Here is a 15,760-nt window from a genome sequence, read left to right as displayed (position 1 = left end):
AAGCCTTACCAGAGCAGGGAAAATTTTACTGGACCTCTGGACCTCAGAATGAAGGCATACTGTTATTCAGCTTTCCAATTTGTTATAGGTTTCTGTAAAGGACACAGAAAATCCCTACAGTTAGGACAAATATATATATATATATATATATAAAAACAATTTTAAATAGAAACTGAGCAAGAAAACTTCTAATGGAGAAAAAATAAAATAAAATAAAAATGTATACTTGCCCAGGAGTCTCATTCAGACACTGAACAATTAATGAAAATTCAACCAAGCAAGTAAAAGAACTGGGAAAGCCTCACAAAAATGTATTGCAAACATTTATTTCCCCAGTGGGACTTTGGAGAGAATGGATTTGAATTCATTCAAAGCAATCTCATTTGCACAAAGTGCCTCACAGTTCAAGATCAGATCACGTGAGCTTAGTCTCAAACCGAAGTAGTTTTCATTTCATAGCAAATGACAGCCAAAAGATTTTGATTTTGTTTATTAACGAGATACAGAAATAAGTTCAACTGAATAATTCAATTTTCATGGAAAACCAGAACATGTTTGAAGTTCATTTTCAAAGTATGTGTAGTTTTTCTAAGAGAAATGCAATTAGACATTATATAAACTCTGTCTTCTCATAGCTAAATTACTTTCTGTGTACCTAAACCATGGGCCTTTATCCTGGTTCAAATAACACTTCTGAGCCAAGAAAGTATGGCAAAGATAATGAACATGGTAAAAAAACTGAATCCAAATGTTATTTAGGAGTTATTATTTCAAGTTACAGCCCAGTAAAAGCCATGATGATGACTGCAATGATAACATTTCCAACTGAACATATACTGTAGAAAGAGGAAGAAATTCCACAGCTCTTAGGGCAGTTGACGAAATTACTTGTTGTAAATCTCTAAAATACAGCAATATAACAATTACCACTGAAAATTTTACTGTAGACAGAGCAGTACATGTTTCTCAGATGGTTGTGATGATCTGATAGTTGTTAAGACGTGAAATCAGATTAAAAAATATTTTAACATTTCCTTTTTTTTTTATAGTTAGTGAACATAAAAGCAGAAATTGAGAAGGTGTCCAATGTAGAAGGAAGAAGCATCATGACAGTTTGAATTATAATCATGAATGTAAATTACCTGATCATGTCTATAACTGCTGTTCTTCAAGCTAGCAAATGGTAGGTGCTAGTAGAGCCAAATCTTATGTATTGCCAATATTTATGATATGTCCTTTCAGCTGAAAAAGGAATTACAAGCTTGCTTGAAGAAAAAAAAAAAGTGTATTTTCTCTGTGGCTATTCATGATTCAAGACATGGAAATATCAAAACGTGTTTTACAGAGTTACTTGATCAAAATCTATTGTCTATTTTTTTTTTTTATTCTTCAAATTGTAATGAGATTGTATTAGGGATATTTGGAAATGTAAAATGTCCTAGAAGCAAATGATTCAGACCTGTCATTTGCAGCTGACAATGTTAACTTTAGGATACCCTTTGCTGCCTATAAATGAGGGTGAAAAAGGATAAGTATTTTTTTTTCCAGCTAATTGCTAGCTCCTGATAATCCATAAAACTCAAAAGTACACCACCAGTAATTCTCAGATACACATTCTCTCATCTCTGCTCTGTCATCCAAAGGGGATACTGATGGTATTCGCAGGCATGTAAGGCCCAATGGCCACCCCTGTGACATCCCCTCCAACTCCTTTGGTCCCCCACCTCTCCTCAAATATCTGAATCCACAGTTTGAGTCACAGAGCAGAACCAACCCAGCCCAGCTTAGATGCTTTTCTCAAGAAATGCTGACTTTGGAAAACGAAGGCATTATTGAAAGTGGAAACTTGGCAGCATGTTAGATCAGATTTATTCATGAGGCATGGCACAAGCTGACAGACTGAGCCCATTGCGGGTGCTTGTTCTGGAGTCATTACTGGGAATGGCTGTTAGTTTTACTCTCTAGTCTTCGTTTTCTTCAGCTTTGTGTAAATTTTTTTTTGTACTCCTTCCTATCTCAAATGTACCAGCAGAAAGAAAGCTTTACTTCTGTTAACAGATCTGGAGACATTTTCTGAAACACTTTCTGAACGAGGACGTGTCAAGGTTAACATTCTAAGTGCAGCTTATTGCTTTGAATAAAAAATATATGGCTTCATATGAAATCTATTGGTGGGAAAATCAAGGACTAGTTTCATAAAATAAAAATGCATGTATCATGTATTAAATCTCTTCAGAAAAGTCCTTTTCACTCTTTTGAATCCCTACAAAACAGATGAAACTGCCTTTTAAACCTCCTGATATCTGTCATGATGTTTTTCTCTCTAGAACACGGAAAATACACATATGTGCTTAAATAAAGCATGTACAGCCTAGCAAGAAAAACACAGGCAAAACTTAGTCTTGGATTTAAGAACCCCGGTCAGTCCATTCTGCATTTTGGCAATCAAAATGCACATTAACGTAAAATAAATACTTATATGACTACCTACTTGTGGCAGTTTGAAGATGCATATGCACAAACCACTAGGAAGCCCAAGAGTCTGCCAGCTCTTAAGATTTTCAGTCATATGTTAGGCAGATGCAAAATAGCAATTTATATAGTTTTCTAATGCAATTGGAAAACAAACAAACAACTGCAAAAACAAAGGTAAAAAGCTGGGGACTCTTTCTGACCTTCTTAGATTGTGAATTTGCACATGCAAGTTTTTCTGCAACTATGAAGGCCAGAAACTCTAGTTATTCTCTTTAAATGGATGTTGGTACTTTTACTTAAAGTAAATAAATAAATAAATAAAAAAAACATACATGATATTTAATGATTAAATTATGAAGATGCAATACTGACAATAACCTAACAGCAAAAATCAGTTAGCAAATAACACTCCAGACACACCTTATTCAGTTCTAACTTCATTATTTGTAATTCCTAACCTATTATATTTTTTCAGGTCATTATTGAACAAAATCTGAAACGACAGATTGCCTCCCCGCTTTCAGAGTCAGGAAAAAATAACTCTGAAAGCGACTGCTTAATGAAATCACTGTTTTGACCCTTTGCATTTTTTTTTTTTATCAAAGCTTGTCTGCTGACTGTTTCTATGACTTTCCTTGCCCTTGCTGCAGATGGTCCTCCAGCCAGCGCCTGTGCTTCTTGCTGCTACTGAGTAGGAAACAAAGCAAAGCCACCGTTATTACATACTGATTCCTAGCCAGCTCTTTTACTTATTTCGACATTTTATTAGTTTATTATTCAGCTTTGCTTTTTTTTTTTTCAGCAAAAGTAATGGATGGTCATAATAAGAAAAAAAATTATTAAAGGCTTAGGATCTCTATTTAAAAAGGTGAAAATTTAATATTCCACATATTTGTAATAATAACTGAAAAATGTGCATAACATCAGTGCCAAGAATCTCATTTACTTCAGCCTCTGTTTCTATATGGCATTTAGTAAGTACTCAGTGGGCAGCCTGGTCTGCAGAAGTGACACAAGGGCTCACGCAGAGAGAATGGATCAGCTCATACTCACACTGTTCAGGATACAGGAAACTTCAAAGTTCATGGTGCTTATGATCTCCATTAACATAGTTCCCTCTCTATCTTTTAACCTGCACAGTAACTTCTGAGCTGCAGCCTTGCACCTAGCGATAATTTTTTTTGTCTCTGTGATGAAGGATTAAAATCCTGAAATAAATAATCCCATCATCCCATCAGATGCTTTTGCTTTGCGCGTGAATCTTTACAAACCTTTAAAGATTCTGTTCAAACCAGTTCCAAGGTGATCTCTCTGATTACAACAGCTGGAAGCTTCCACCCCCCTGCCCTCCTCCCTTTTTTTTTTTTAAAGCCTAACACCTGATATTTTACAGTTGCTTGTAATCTCATGTGGGAGTCTGAATGAAAACATCAAATAGTGCAAGATTTCAAACAAAGCTCTGTGGTCTGGCAACAGCACAGCAAAAATGATGGGATTGAGTACTTTCCTTGGATTGACTGGTTCTCCTGCTCCTGCCTTTCCATTCTCTCTCCATGTCTTACCTGCAGTTTTCTCTTTCAAGAGGCACCGTGTACTGCTGATCCTGTGGGACACAGAAGTGCCCAGTTCTCCCCAGATCACAACTCCGTTCAGGCCCTCACATGCGGCAAGGGGTCACTTAAGTACCAAGAAAAGCTACCTGAAGGCTGGACAAGGGGGCTTCATTCCCCCAGCAGACTTCAAGGAGGACAGTATTGGCTGTTGCAGTTTGCTGGCCCAGATGGACTCACCAAGATATCTTCCTCCATGACTGATTACATTAATGACAAGGGCTTGAGTCAAGGAATTCAATGATAAAATGATTTGCTACACCAGTAACATAGTTTGGGCTCAGGATTCTGCGAAGGTGTTTCAAGGAGAGTAGATTGTAAGAGAGCACAGCACGTCTTAGAATGGAAATAAACTGGCCACGGGATCATATGCTTGTGCTGGGAGATTTGTCATGTGGAGAGCGTAAACAAATCTTAACAATGAGGCGAAAAACAACTTATATTAATGGCACAGATCAATGCAAAACATTATGGCACTGAGCCTTGCGGTGACAATGATATTAAAGAACCTCAGATGAGCTGCAAGATACATGAGTCTCCTGGTTAATGAATGATGGTGTTAATACCTCAAGGTGTAGAGGGCATGGGTGTATGCATTTTTCCTGAATGTGTAAAAAAACTGTACCAGATGATTTTGGAGCCACTTCCAATAATGTCCAGTTCTTGTACTGTACCCGGCTTTTTGTTTTGTTTGCTGTACCCAGGATGTCACCAGAGTGATGAGAAATAAACATTACCAAGAGGGAACGGCAGCCCAGCAAATTCTTCGCACCATTTACCTTTGTATTGTTTGCTGCTTCTGCCTTTGGACTCTCCTAGTGCTCCAGGAAGGATAAATGCACCTATGGAGTTTAGAAGGGAAGATCCAACACTTTCAAGTGAATGGACAGAGAGAAGGAAAAAAGTTGTTACTCTTACACGAAATTATTTGATGCTTTCTTCAGTTCTTGTGATTTTTGAAATAACACTTGGTATAGAAGCTATAGCCACTCTTTCTGCCTGTACATGTTAGCACATGACAAATATATATGTATTTATATATATCAACAGTTTAATGTCTTCACCTATTATCAGTGCCTCAGGAAGATAAATACTCAGTTTGTTATTTTTTTTTTATTCATTGTCACTCTTGAAACAATTCCTTTGTGATAAAAAGAATTCAATTTGAAAGCATATTATTGAAGTGTAAAGGCAAAGGCCTTCAATGATTCCTGTCTTTCTCAACTGCAGACATCTTGAGGAAAACATAATGGGTGATTATTATTGATCAAACAAACATCACAATCTGTAAGTTCCTGTACTGTGAACTTAAAATCCCTGGACCCAAATGGTCAAAATCAAGTTTGCGTGTGTGGTGGGCAAACCTTGACAGGCTCCCAGGCACACACTAGGCCTCTCTCTCTCCCCCTCCTCAACCGGATAAGGAGAAAATATGACAAAAAAAGCTCACAGGTTGAGCCAAAGACGGGCAGATCACCTGTGCCACTCCTTCCTCCTCCCACAGTTCTGCTCCAGCGTGGAGTCCCTCCCACAGGATGCAGTCTTTCACAAACTGCTCCAGCATGGGTCACTTCCATGGGCTGCAGTCCTCAGGAACCGACTGTTGCAGTGCGGGTCCCCAGCAAGCCGCAGCTCCTGACAGAGGCCTGAGCCTGCGTGGGCTCCCCATGGGCTGCAGATCCATTCAGGGCATATTCTCCTGCTCCTGTGTGAAGTCCTCCATGGGCTACAGTGTGGATATCTGCTCCACAGTGGTCTTCCAAGGGCCGCAGGGGGCCAGCCTGCTCTGCCACGGTCCTCCCCACCACGGACTGCAGGTGAACCTCTCCTTCAGCACCTGGAGCACCTCCTGCCCCTCTTTCTTGGTGTCTGCAGGGCTGGTTGTCTCACATTTTTCCTCACTCCTCTCTCTCAGAGCTGCACCACCATGATTTTTTTTACCCTTTCCTAGATACGTTATTACAGAGGCACCACCCAGGTTGCTGATGGGCTCAGCCACGTGCTGTGGCAGTTCGGCTGGAAGCGGCTGTGCTGGCAGTGGCAGCCCCTGGTCTCTCCTCACGGAAAACGCTCCTGATGCCCCCAGCACAAAAACCTGGCCACAATCCTCATTTCCTCAGCCATTGGGAAGGGACACAGTGGGGAGCACCTCCCTGAGGCAGCCAACACCTGTTGAAAGCTGTGATTTCTCAGTCTGAATGAGTTCCTGATGAATTATTATCTTGGGTATTCAGTAAAAGCCGTTCCCCCTGGCCGAAATGCGTGTAGTTCAGCTAACATGCTGTGCTCTGACAAGCCCTCACAAAGCCAAGAAAACCAAATGATGAATTTCCTCAAATAAACATGATAATACCAAAAATGATGAAAATAAGCTCTCGGAAGCTTTTGTCTGTGCCTAATGTTTCCCACATCAGTTGGGCAGGCATCAAGTGGTAGCACATAACCTGACAGGGGATGGGTCGAAGGCTTAGTAACCTGCACGTCCCCTTTCTGAAGCAATTTCCTTGTGTTTGCTTGCTTATGCAGTTGGTCATTACTAGCTCAAGATTGTACTTTGTTCCTTTGGACAAAAATATTCATCAAAATGGTGAATTCATTCTTAAATGATCTATTCATCTGTTCTATTACCTGTTTCCCCTGCATTTCCAATTTCCTTACTTTACAGGCAAATTTCAGCAAATTCAGTCCTATTAGAACACTGATCTTCCTATGAGATGTTAGCTACTTGGCTGTTCTACTACAAACCTTTAAAGCAGAGAAGCAGCCTTTAAATGATTTTTAAGCACAGTCAGTAGAGATTACTACTACTTCTGACTGCAGTTTATTCCCATCAAATTTAATTGTAAACACACTGTACTAATCCTTTTAGTTTGTATGCTGCACTCTTAGGATACAGAAAGTCGTTAACATGAATCACTATTATAGTAAACATACTACATTTCCTTCAGTGAAATAAAAACTCAGAGACCAATATTTATCATTTAACCTTGAAACTTCAAGTTTAATTTTGCGACTTCAGCATTGGGGAACACAAAGGTCTGGCTGACATTTTGCAAGTACCATAGTAGTTTATGGATAACAACTGGAAGCATTGTTTCACGCTAAAACAATCTGAAAACATTTACTTTGCGCATACTTAAATACTTTTAATCAGTAGTGACTACAATTGGCAGAGTTAAAATTAAGATGGTAGAACTTATTATGGGTAATATTATAACTCAAAGTCCATGCAGGTAACATATTCCTTATGTTGCAATAAGCAATATCTTTATGTTACATATCTTTATGCTGCATATTCTTTTTTAAAAAAAAGGGGGGGGGGGCAAGAAGGAAGCCAGACAGAGATTCTACTTTTCTTCATTCGGTGGACGTTTTAGCATTTAGTTTTTATATATACATATATATAAGGCAGCAAAATTTGGAACACACTACAATTCAGCTGCGCATATCCATTTCTTTTTCTTTCATCCAAAATAAAAACCAGAATGAAATACATCCATTCTGTTTCAAAATCTTAATTCATCTGTTTCGTTATGTACAAAAGTTACATAATTTTGGCTTTCCACTGAAAGACAGAAAGTACTGAGACTTAACAAAATACTGAATTTCAAAGAAAGGATGGTAAGATCCCAATAGCAGAAGAGATTAGGCCCTCTACCAGAAAAGCGGTGAGACTGAGTGCCCCAGCAGTTCTGTTTGCATTTGAAAGATGCTCCATTGGAGTGCTGTCCTGAGTGGCAATACAATTGTAGTCATTTGTCTCAGTTGGCTTTAGCAGTGCTTGACTTTATTGTCTGGGAGAAAATGCCCTGGACAGACATGACCCGTGCAGATGGAAAGCCTGGCACTCTGAAGTTGGTGGGAAGCTTAGCCGATAACTTCAGAGGCATGGAATTGGACTTGTGCACGTAGCGGCCCTGTGTGAGCTGCCTTGCCTACAGCTCAAATCTGACTTGACAGAGGAAGAAATGGTGTTGGCAAACAGAGGTAGGAAATAAAGTTGTCAGACAAAACTGACAACAATAGGGTCATGTAGAGACTACAAAAACATTTGTTGCTTTTCCTTCCTTCAAATCGCAGGCTGTGAGCAAGCTATTAGGAAGAGTAGAAACCAGCACAAAACAAAACCCACCATTTCTTCACAGTCAGGAGCAGCCTGGGTTCCTCTACAGTAATTTCTGTGCTTAAAAGCTCTACTGCACCTCCTGCACAATATTTACTCTCTATTAAACAGTACTTTCTAAAAGTGACTGTCAGTTAATGATGATATGTCCTGCTGAACTATCCTCTAAATATGGTATTAGAGCTGAGAGCTGAATCCCCAAAGGCTTAAGAGCATATTGCTAACATAAGTTGTGAAGTTGTGAATATTTTCCATTATGCCAAAAACAGCATCCTACCTGGGTGGTGCTGTTGTAGCTCAGCACATAAGCTGATGGAATTGTCCCAGCTGGTGAACGTTGGTGGTCATGCGCAGGACTTTAATTTCGGTAAACATTAAGTTGCTTGGATCTATGTAACCGTGATGTACAACCGTGATCTCTAAAACATTCTGAAAGAAAAAAAATGAAATGGGATGTTGGCATTAGACTGGTTCAAGTCCACTTGAGCCTTTTAATTGCCATCCTTCCTTTCAGGTGTTTTAAAGAAAATATATCTGTATATTCTTGTTTATTTTTCAAATGCTGAAGGCTTCAGTTTTCTTCACATTGTTAATCTATCTAGGTCCTGGAATCTGCTATGTCTTTAATTGCTGCTCAGCTGCAAGGTGTAAGGAGCAAAGCAGCCACATGCTCTTAACCCTTGTCACAGGCAGATACTGCCACATAGGCAAACCTGTCCTCTGCTGTCACCAGGACAGCAGTTATGCCTCATCTCCCAGTTTCTGTGAGGCCTGAACTAGGATTAAAAAACAGATTTTCACCTGCAGAGCTTCAGTTAAGACCTTTTTTGAACTGACTCTGGTTCTGAGTAGGGTCCAAATCTATTAGATCCATCAGAAATGTTTCTCTGCTTCTATGGACTAAATGTGCTATGATATAATTCTGCATATTTAATGCAGTAGTCATGGGTCTGTTTATTTTAGTGTGAGCATTTCTAACTTTTGGTTGATTCACGACCCCTTTAATTAGGCTTTTCCTTACCAGCTTTCTGTAAGAGCAGGAAAAGGTGTATTTATTTCATACTCTCCTTTCAGCTGCAAATAGTGTATGTTAGCAAAACACACTTCTCTTCCTTACCAATTAACATCCAAGTAATTGACAAAGACAGAATTAAATGAGAAGAAAGAACAGTTGGGATCATTCTTAAATTTGTTCTTAACACAGTTTAATCGTACAACCTGTGGTGGATTCGATGATGAGCACAACAGACTCCTTGTCAATTCCTTCTGATAGACCCAAAAGACTGTCAGATGCGTACTTCTAGGATTCCAGCCAGTCTACTCTTAAGCTGCAAACCCAGTTCCCTGTGAGAAACTATCTCCAGCTACAGGATGTGCACCAACATCCGTCCTGCAGCTTTCACTGTGGGCCAACTCCTTAAAATGAATATTCACATCTGTGTAATAACCCCACTGAAATAAACCAGGTTACTCTGATGTATATGAGTACAAAGTGCCAAACGAATTTGTTCTTCTAGTGTGCACTAATATATGCTTCTGGATTACCGAATAATTTTTTTAAGCAATATGTATAGACCCATAACAGTCTTCACCCTACTGAATAACAACTGGTCTGTCATCTAGAATTAATGTGAGAAGGGGGAATACCTAAACTTTGCAAAGGGCCAAATTAAAATATGAGTAGTTAAGAATGAGACAATGATCATCTCAAGTGATTATTCAAAAACTGTTAGCTAGCATTACATACCTGCTTAGCAGTAAATAATGTTAGCAGATATGAACCATCTTCATATGCATCTGTTAGAAAGAAAGAATACAATCAAGTGTGTTCGCTGTTTAGTTGTTCAGTTAATATATTATAAAACTTTCAATTGAAGAAGGGTGCCCACATGCTCTACTCATATACGCATGTTGTATATCTCTCACTGTATATAAAGAGAGTATAACTGCATTTGTGCAAGAAATGCTTTTAGACATAAGATACTTTCTTGTTGGACTGTTTGCTATTTAAATGAGAACAAATTTTAGAGGTAAGACATATAAGAAGGCAAACAAACTGCTTCAGAAAGATCAAGGAAGCTAAGACCAACAAGAGAAAAATGTTTCTCGCTGAAGGAAGCACGGGAGTGATTTCCCGTTTCCATATCTATTCACTGTCCAATTATGCATGATAATGATAGATGTTGATGCTTCTTTGCAATCATTGTTATATATTTTACCAGTCCTCTTATTCAGCACAATGAACTAATGAAAGCAGTGCTGATGATAGTGGGCATTGCGGGTTCTGCTTTTCTGATCTACAGCAAGCAGATCACTAAGATCTTGGTAAAGGACTACGTGACAGTGAAAACAGTAGGTATGACTGTCATCCCTAAGAGGGGAACTAGAAAGAAGGAAGACGAGAAAAACCTGTGGGGAGTACTGTAAAAAATATTTCTTGCAAGTTGTCCTGAAGGCGTTACACATCCTGGAGTACATAATTTATTATCCCTCTCTCCTGCAGGGCAGCACTCAGGACTTGCAAAAAGAGACCAAAGCACTAATGACTGATGTCAGGGAGCACTTCCAATCTTTACTAAACGTATTGAACAATACCTTGGCAAATTGGCTAAGACTGCAAGCAACATGATAACCCTGAATCTGCATTTTTAAAGGCTTTGGAAGTCCTATCAAAAGGTGTGCCGTGGCAAGATAAGCACGTAGTTTTTGAAAAGAAGACTCGGATTCATTAGACATGTGCCACACAAATAGCACTACTTGGCTAGACCTGAAGCTTTAACTGGAATCTACGTGCTGTTTCAATTTTTATTTTTCCACTTATCTAGTTTTACAGCTTTCTACAATATAGTCCTTGGCCAGCACAGACCTACATTTAAGCAATTATTTTCCTTTATTCCTAAAAGAAATACAATATCTGATGGTGGCAAATGTGTAAAGTACATAAATTCCTGACTCTTATTCCAGAGTCATATTACACTGTTCCATTTTCTCATTTGTTGTAATAATTATGGACAATTAGGGCTTCAAACTCCAAGGTCAGTTTTGCTCCTTTAAGAGTGTTTAGCAAATGTAGAACATGTTTCCTTCAAGTGGTCTAAATACCAGAGCAGCCCCTCTGCAGGCATAAAACCTCCCATGCGAGGGGAGGATTACAATAGAACTAGCATACAAAGACTATTGTTTGTTTTATGAAGAGCGAAATGTGTTCTTTTCATGTCCGTTTTGCTTGGAATGTGCTTTTTTTGACACTGGCAGGCTTGTGTGATGCCCCAGCTGTTCTCTACAAGTGCATTGCAAAGGTCTATCCATTAACAACCACTAAAAATCTGCAACTCACCTTTGTTCCTTTCCCATCGTGATTCCTTCAATATGGGTAAAATGGACCCAGCTGCATCCAACAAAGACACAGCTCATACTTTGACTCATTAAAGAAGCCACAGATATCAGTTCCTGTCTGAAAGTTGACAAATAATCCAGCTGGAATACTGTAAATTCTTGTACAGTGTCAAGATAATTAAATATAAGCTAATAACTCATTAACTTACATAAGATAATGTAGAGACTGAAGTCCATCATACCTAAAGGAAGAAATAAATCAATGTTACCAGCTGTTTTTCTTTCCACTTTGGTATGTCAATAGTTGAAAAGATAATACACACATAATGCAGAATGAGAAGAAGAAGAAAAAAAAGTGTTTCACAATTTCTCTAATTTCTCATATTTTTGTGGTATGTAAAGAATTGAGAGCTGGATGTCAGATGCATACGAAGATGTTCAGCAGGAACCAAAAACTCATCTGAACAAAAAACAAGCCATGGAGCTATAATCATGTCAGAAACAAATAAACTAGTCAGAGTTCAAGAAGTGTTTGGATAATGGTCTCAAACACGTGGTTTGATTTTCAAGTTGTTCTGTGTGGAGACAAGTGTTGGATTTGATGATCCTTGTGGGTACATTCAAACACAGAATATTCTATAATTTTATGACTCTGTGATTTGATGAGAAGAGACCAACATGGGCTTGCCTAGAAGAACATATATTAAAGCAGTTGTTTCCATCTCACACCAGGTAATGAGCCACACAGCTTAAGGAAGACTAGTTTGGGTGACTGCCTTGGCATTAGGTGATGTCTCTCTGCAAATGAGCTGGAAAGAAAAACAATTCACCAGCTAGGTCCATTCCACAAATAAAAAAGAAAAAATGGTTTATTTTCTTAAATAATGTCTTGGCAATTGCCACAAAATACCTCCAAAGGTAACAAATAGGCTTTATGAAAAAAAGTTGTGGAGATAGGAAGCATAAATTCTTCTCAATTGTCCCGCAGAGGATACTCACACCTTGCTGCTGCTGGTCTATGCTGTGTGCCTAGTGTGGATGCATAACTGCCCTGGTTTCTTCGAAGAATCCCTTTGCAGGCGTACTGTAAAACAGTAAAATACTGAACTGCAATACTAGTTAGAAAGCTGCACTGATTGAATCGCACTGATCTCCAATGCTAGCTCCACCATAATTGCCTAAACAGCTGCTTCAATAAGGCACTATGTATTTATTTTTCGACAGGATTTGCAGCTTTAGTGATGCTATAATTATAGCAAAAATACACAAGTCACTTAAATTACCGTAGTAATTAAACTAGACTAATGTGCTGTAATTATTTCTTCCAAGACAAACAGTAAGTTTTCTAGTACCTTTTATTTCTTTGTAATGTATTATCAAACATTTTCAGCCGCTGCTTCGTTTACCCTCCTTCAACAGTCTTTGGAAGGTCCTGCTAAAATTTGAAATCCAAAGAAAGTGTACGTTGCCCACTGAACCGCCCAGGGATGAGCAGGGCCCAAATTTTTTTACTGACTTAGGGTGGCAGCTCTCTGCTTCAGGACTGAGCAAAAACTGTATCCCTGAAAAGAAATCCCTCATGTTACCAAGCCCTCCAAACCTTTACCTCAAAATGGTTGCTAGATTCACTCTTAAAGGTTCTGGCTTTCACATCTGTGCAAAAGCCTTGTTACAAAAGAACAGCCTTGAGCCAATACAAAGAAGGTTCCTCTGTTGAATTAACAGAGAAACGAAACTATCAAACTAGGCAAAAATTTACAGCTTACTTTTCCATTACAGTGCTTTTTTTTTTTTCCCATATTGTGGCTTTTGTATGCGAACAATCTTCTTGTTTGGATGGTTTACTCTTAGAATAGGTTATTATTACTACACATCTTCTGTGTCACAATAACTCCTTTAGTCAGGAGTATTAGAGAGAGATCTAATTAGAGAGATCTCTTAGTTGTGATCTCTTTCTTTTTTTTTATTAATAACAGTTTTCTGTTTGTTTCAACTGTGAGAATATCTGTATAGGCTGTGTAAGTTATCGTACTCATTTCTGTTACAGTACCTCTCAACAGAGAAGAAAATATTTCACTACATTTCAGTTCACACCTGATGCACAGGAATGACAGCAATATTGCTCCCACTGTTAAATTATTGTCTATTTACAATATCCAAATTGCATGTGATTTGGCTGACAGCAGAGGTATCAGACTTTCCTCCCTCTCCTGCCAGCAGATTCATGCGTGCCTTGACCGACAGCGCTGCCATGCACGCTGCCGACAGTAGCATCCACTCAGTCAAAAAATCAAATAGCCTTGGTATTTTCTTGTCTTATGGCAACATCAAAGTTACCAAGGGCTTTAAGATCATTAAGACCTATAAGGAAACGCTGTTCCTTGCTTACTCCTTGAATTGGAAATGAAACAGCACAAGTATACTATCGTTAGATCAGACGCTATCTAAAGTCAGCTGGGATCCTATTCACTAAGGAACAGGTAATGACATCTGTCTTGGAACTGAGAAAATAAATTCCTAAAAGGAAAGCCTTATGAACAGAATGTGTGTTTTAAAAGTCACTGTTTTCTCTCTTCACCCATATTCAAGTAATTTTGAATACCCAAGATAATAGAGCCCTTCTTAAATTAACATTCTTAAAAAACCTGTATTCATTTTCCCTCACTACATGTGTAAGGCTAAAACAGTATCAAGGCTAGAAGTAAAAGAGGCTATCCTAGCACTAGCTAGAAACAAAAAACACATGTTTTATATTTTAATTGCAGTAATTAGGTGAGACTGTCATTGAGTAATTACTGTTAACAACAGCTGATCCAAATGTTCAGACCTGTTCTCTGTTCTGCCTTGTAACAGAATAGCAGAGCAATGCCTTTTGATTGACTGCTCCCATTTACAATGCTGAGCATCGCCCCAGGATGGCCTTGACTCAATAGAAACCTCTGCTGAAAAGGCAACGTGTTATGTGTGAACACCCTGGGACGGGACAACGATTGGTGGCGAGTTATTACATCCCAATTAAACTATATGAGAAATAGCACCGTGACCACCTCATTTCATAATACAGGTCAGCAGTTGGGCTTGCACAACTTAAAATGTGTATGGATGAAACCCTTAGAACTGCTATACAAAGACTTGCTCTGCAGCTAGGTGAAGAGTAACTTTCTTTAATATCAGACTCGGGTAAACTGCCGCTAAAAGGTACCTTGAAAATTGCATCTGCTCAGGGTCAGTGATTTTAAAGCTGCCACACTCAAAATAAAGGCTTTGCCTGCCTGTCCTGACACAACGAGTGATGCTGCTGCTGGTGTAGACATGCTTGAGTTAGTTTTTTTCTACTTGGCTCCAACAGCAGTATGCCTTTATTACACTGCAACAGTGGAAGCTGAGCTTCAGCTCCGACCTGCACACACCCACCATGCCTTCCCCTGCACATCCTTGCTCAGGTTCCTACCACCCTGCTTGCGCCACACGCGAGATCACAGCGCAAGCTGAGCAGGAACGTGACTGAAATACTGCCAACTGCAAAACCTGGAGCATTGGTGCTCTGAACACCAAACTCCACTTTGAACAGAACGGCAGAATCAACACTACTAGGATGAAAAGGAAGATTTCACAGACATCTGAAAGAGACTCAGGCAGGTTTGGGCCATAAGAATATGGACACCAACTTTCTTGGCAGCACATTTTGGAGATAGCAAGAAAGTATGCAAATCTCACTTACTCGAGGGTAGGTTTTGTTTGTGACCATCCGTAAAGACTGTGGACATCATAGTGTCTAACTGGGGTACCGTCCGGAAGATACTGCTGACCTTCCATGCATGGAGTTTTGACAATTAAATCATCTGGCTGGGATCCCAAATCTAATGAGAAGGGAAGAAAAGAAAAAAAATATTTTTAATGAGGAGTATTCTATAACAACTGCAGTTAATTTGTTAATGGTCATGATTTCTTTTGTGTTCACTCTCTGTTAGGCATCTATACTGTCATCTATGACTTATTATAAAAGAGCGTTTCCATCTTTATCAAATGGGATATCTCCAATAGTCCTGTGTGGGCATCTTTCAGTATCCTCCTATAATTCAATAGAAACACTCAGACTAGGTATTCTGAGATTAGATGAGCTGATATAGGTTAATGCATTAGCCTTCCACTTCTGCATACTTCTCATTAATCTTGCCTAGTTGTTCTAATGAAACTATGCCTGCTCCTCACATCT

At 39.0% G+C, this 15,760-nt stretch overlaps 1 protein-coding gene across 1 annotated transcript in view; it reads right to left on the bottom strand.

Annotated features, from left to right (window-relative positions):
- SLITRK3 (SLIT and NTRK like family member 3) overlaps window positions 1–15,760 on the bottom strand; it is a 53,252-nt gene continuing 37,492 nt past the window's right edge. Inside the window, exons 5-9 of the mRNA XM_067002271.1 lie at window positions 15,266–15,404; window positions 11,754–11,786; window positions 9,956–10,005; window positions 8,486–8,637; window positions 1–92 (exon numbers count right to left, since the gene is read on the bottom strand). The gene's annotated coding sequence lies outside the window, so the exon portion shown is untranslated. The remainder of the gene's footprint in view (window positions 93–8,485; window positions 8,638–9,955; window positions 10,006–11,753; window positions 11,787–15,265; window positions 15,405–15,760) is intronic.

This window comes from Anser cygnoides, chromosome 9 (genome assembly GCF_040182565.1).
Source record: "Anser cygnoides isolate HZ-2024a breed goose chromosome 9, Taihu_goose_T2T_genome, whole genome shotgun sequence".
NCBI lineage: Eukaryota > Metazoa > Chordata > Aves > Anseriformes > Anatidae > Anser > Anser cygnoides.
Note: the sequence above shows the minus strand (reverse complement) of the source record. Positions and strands in the feature narration are given on the sequence as shown.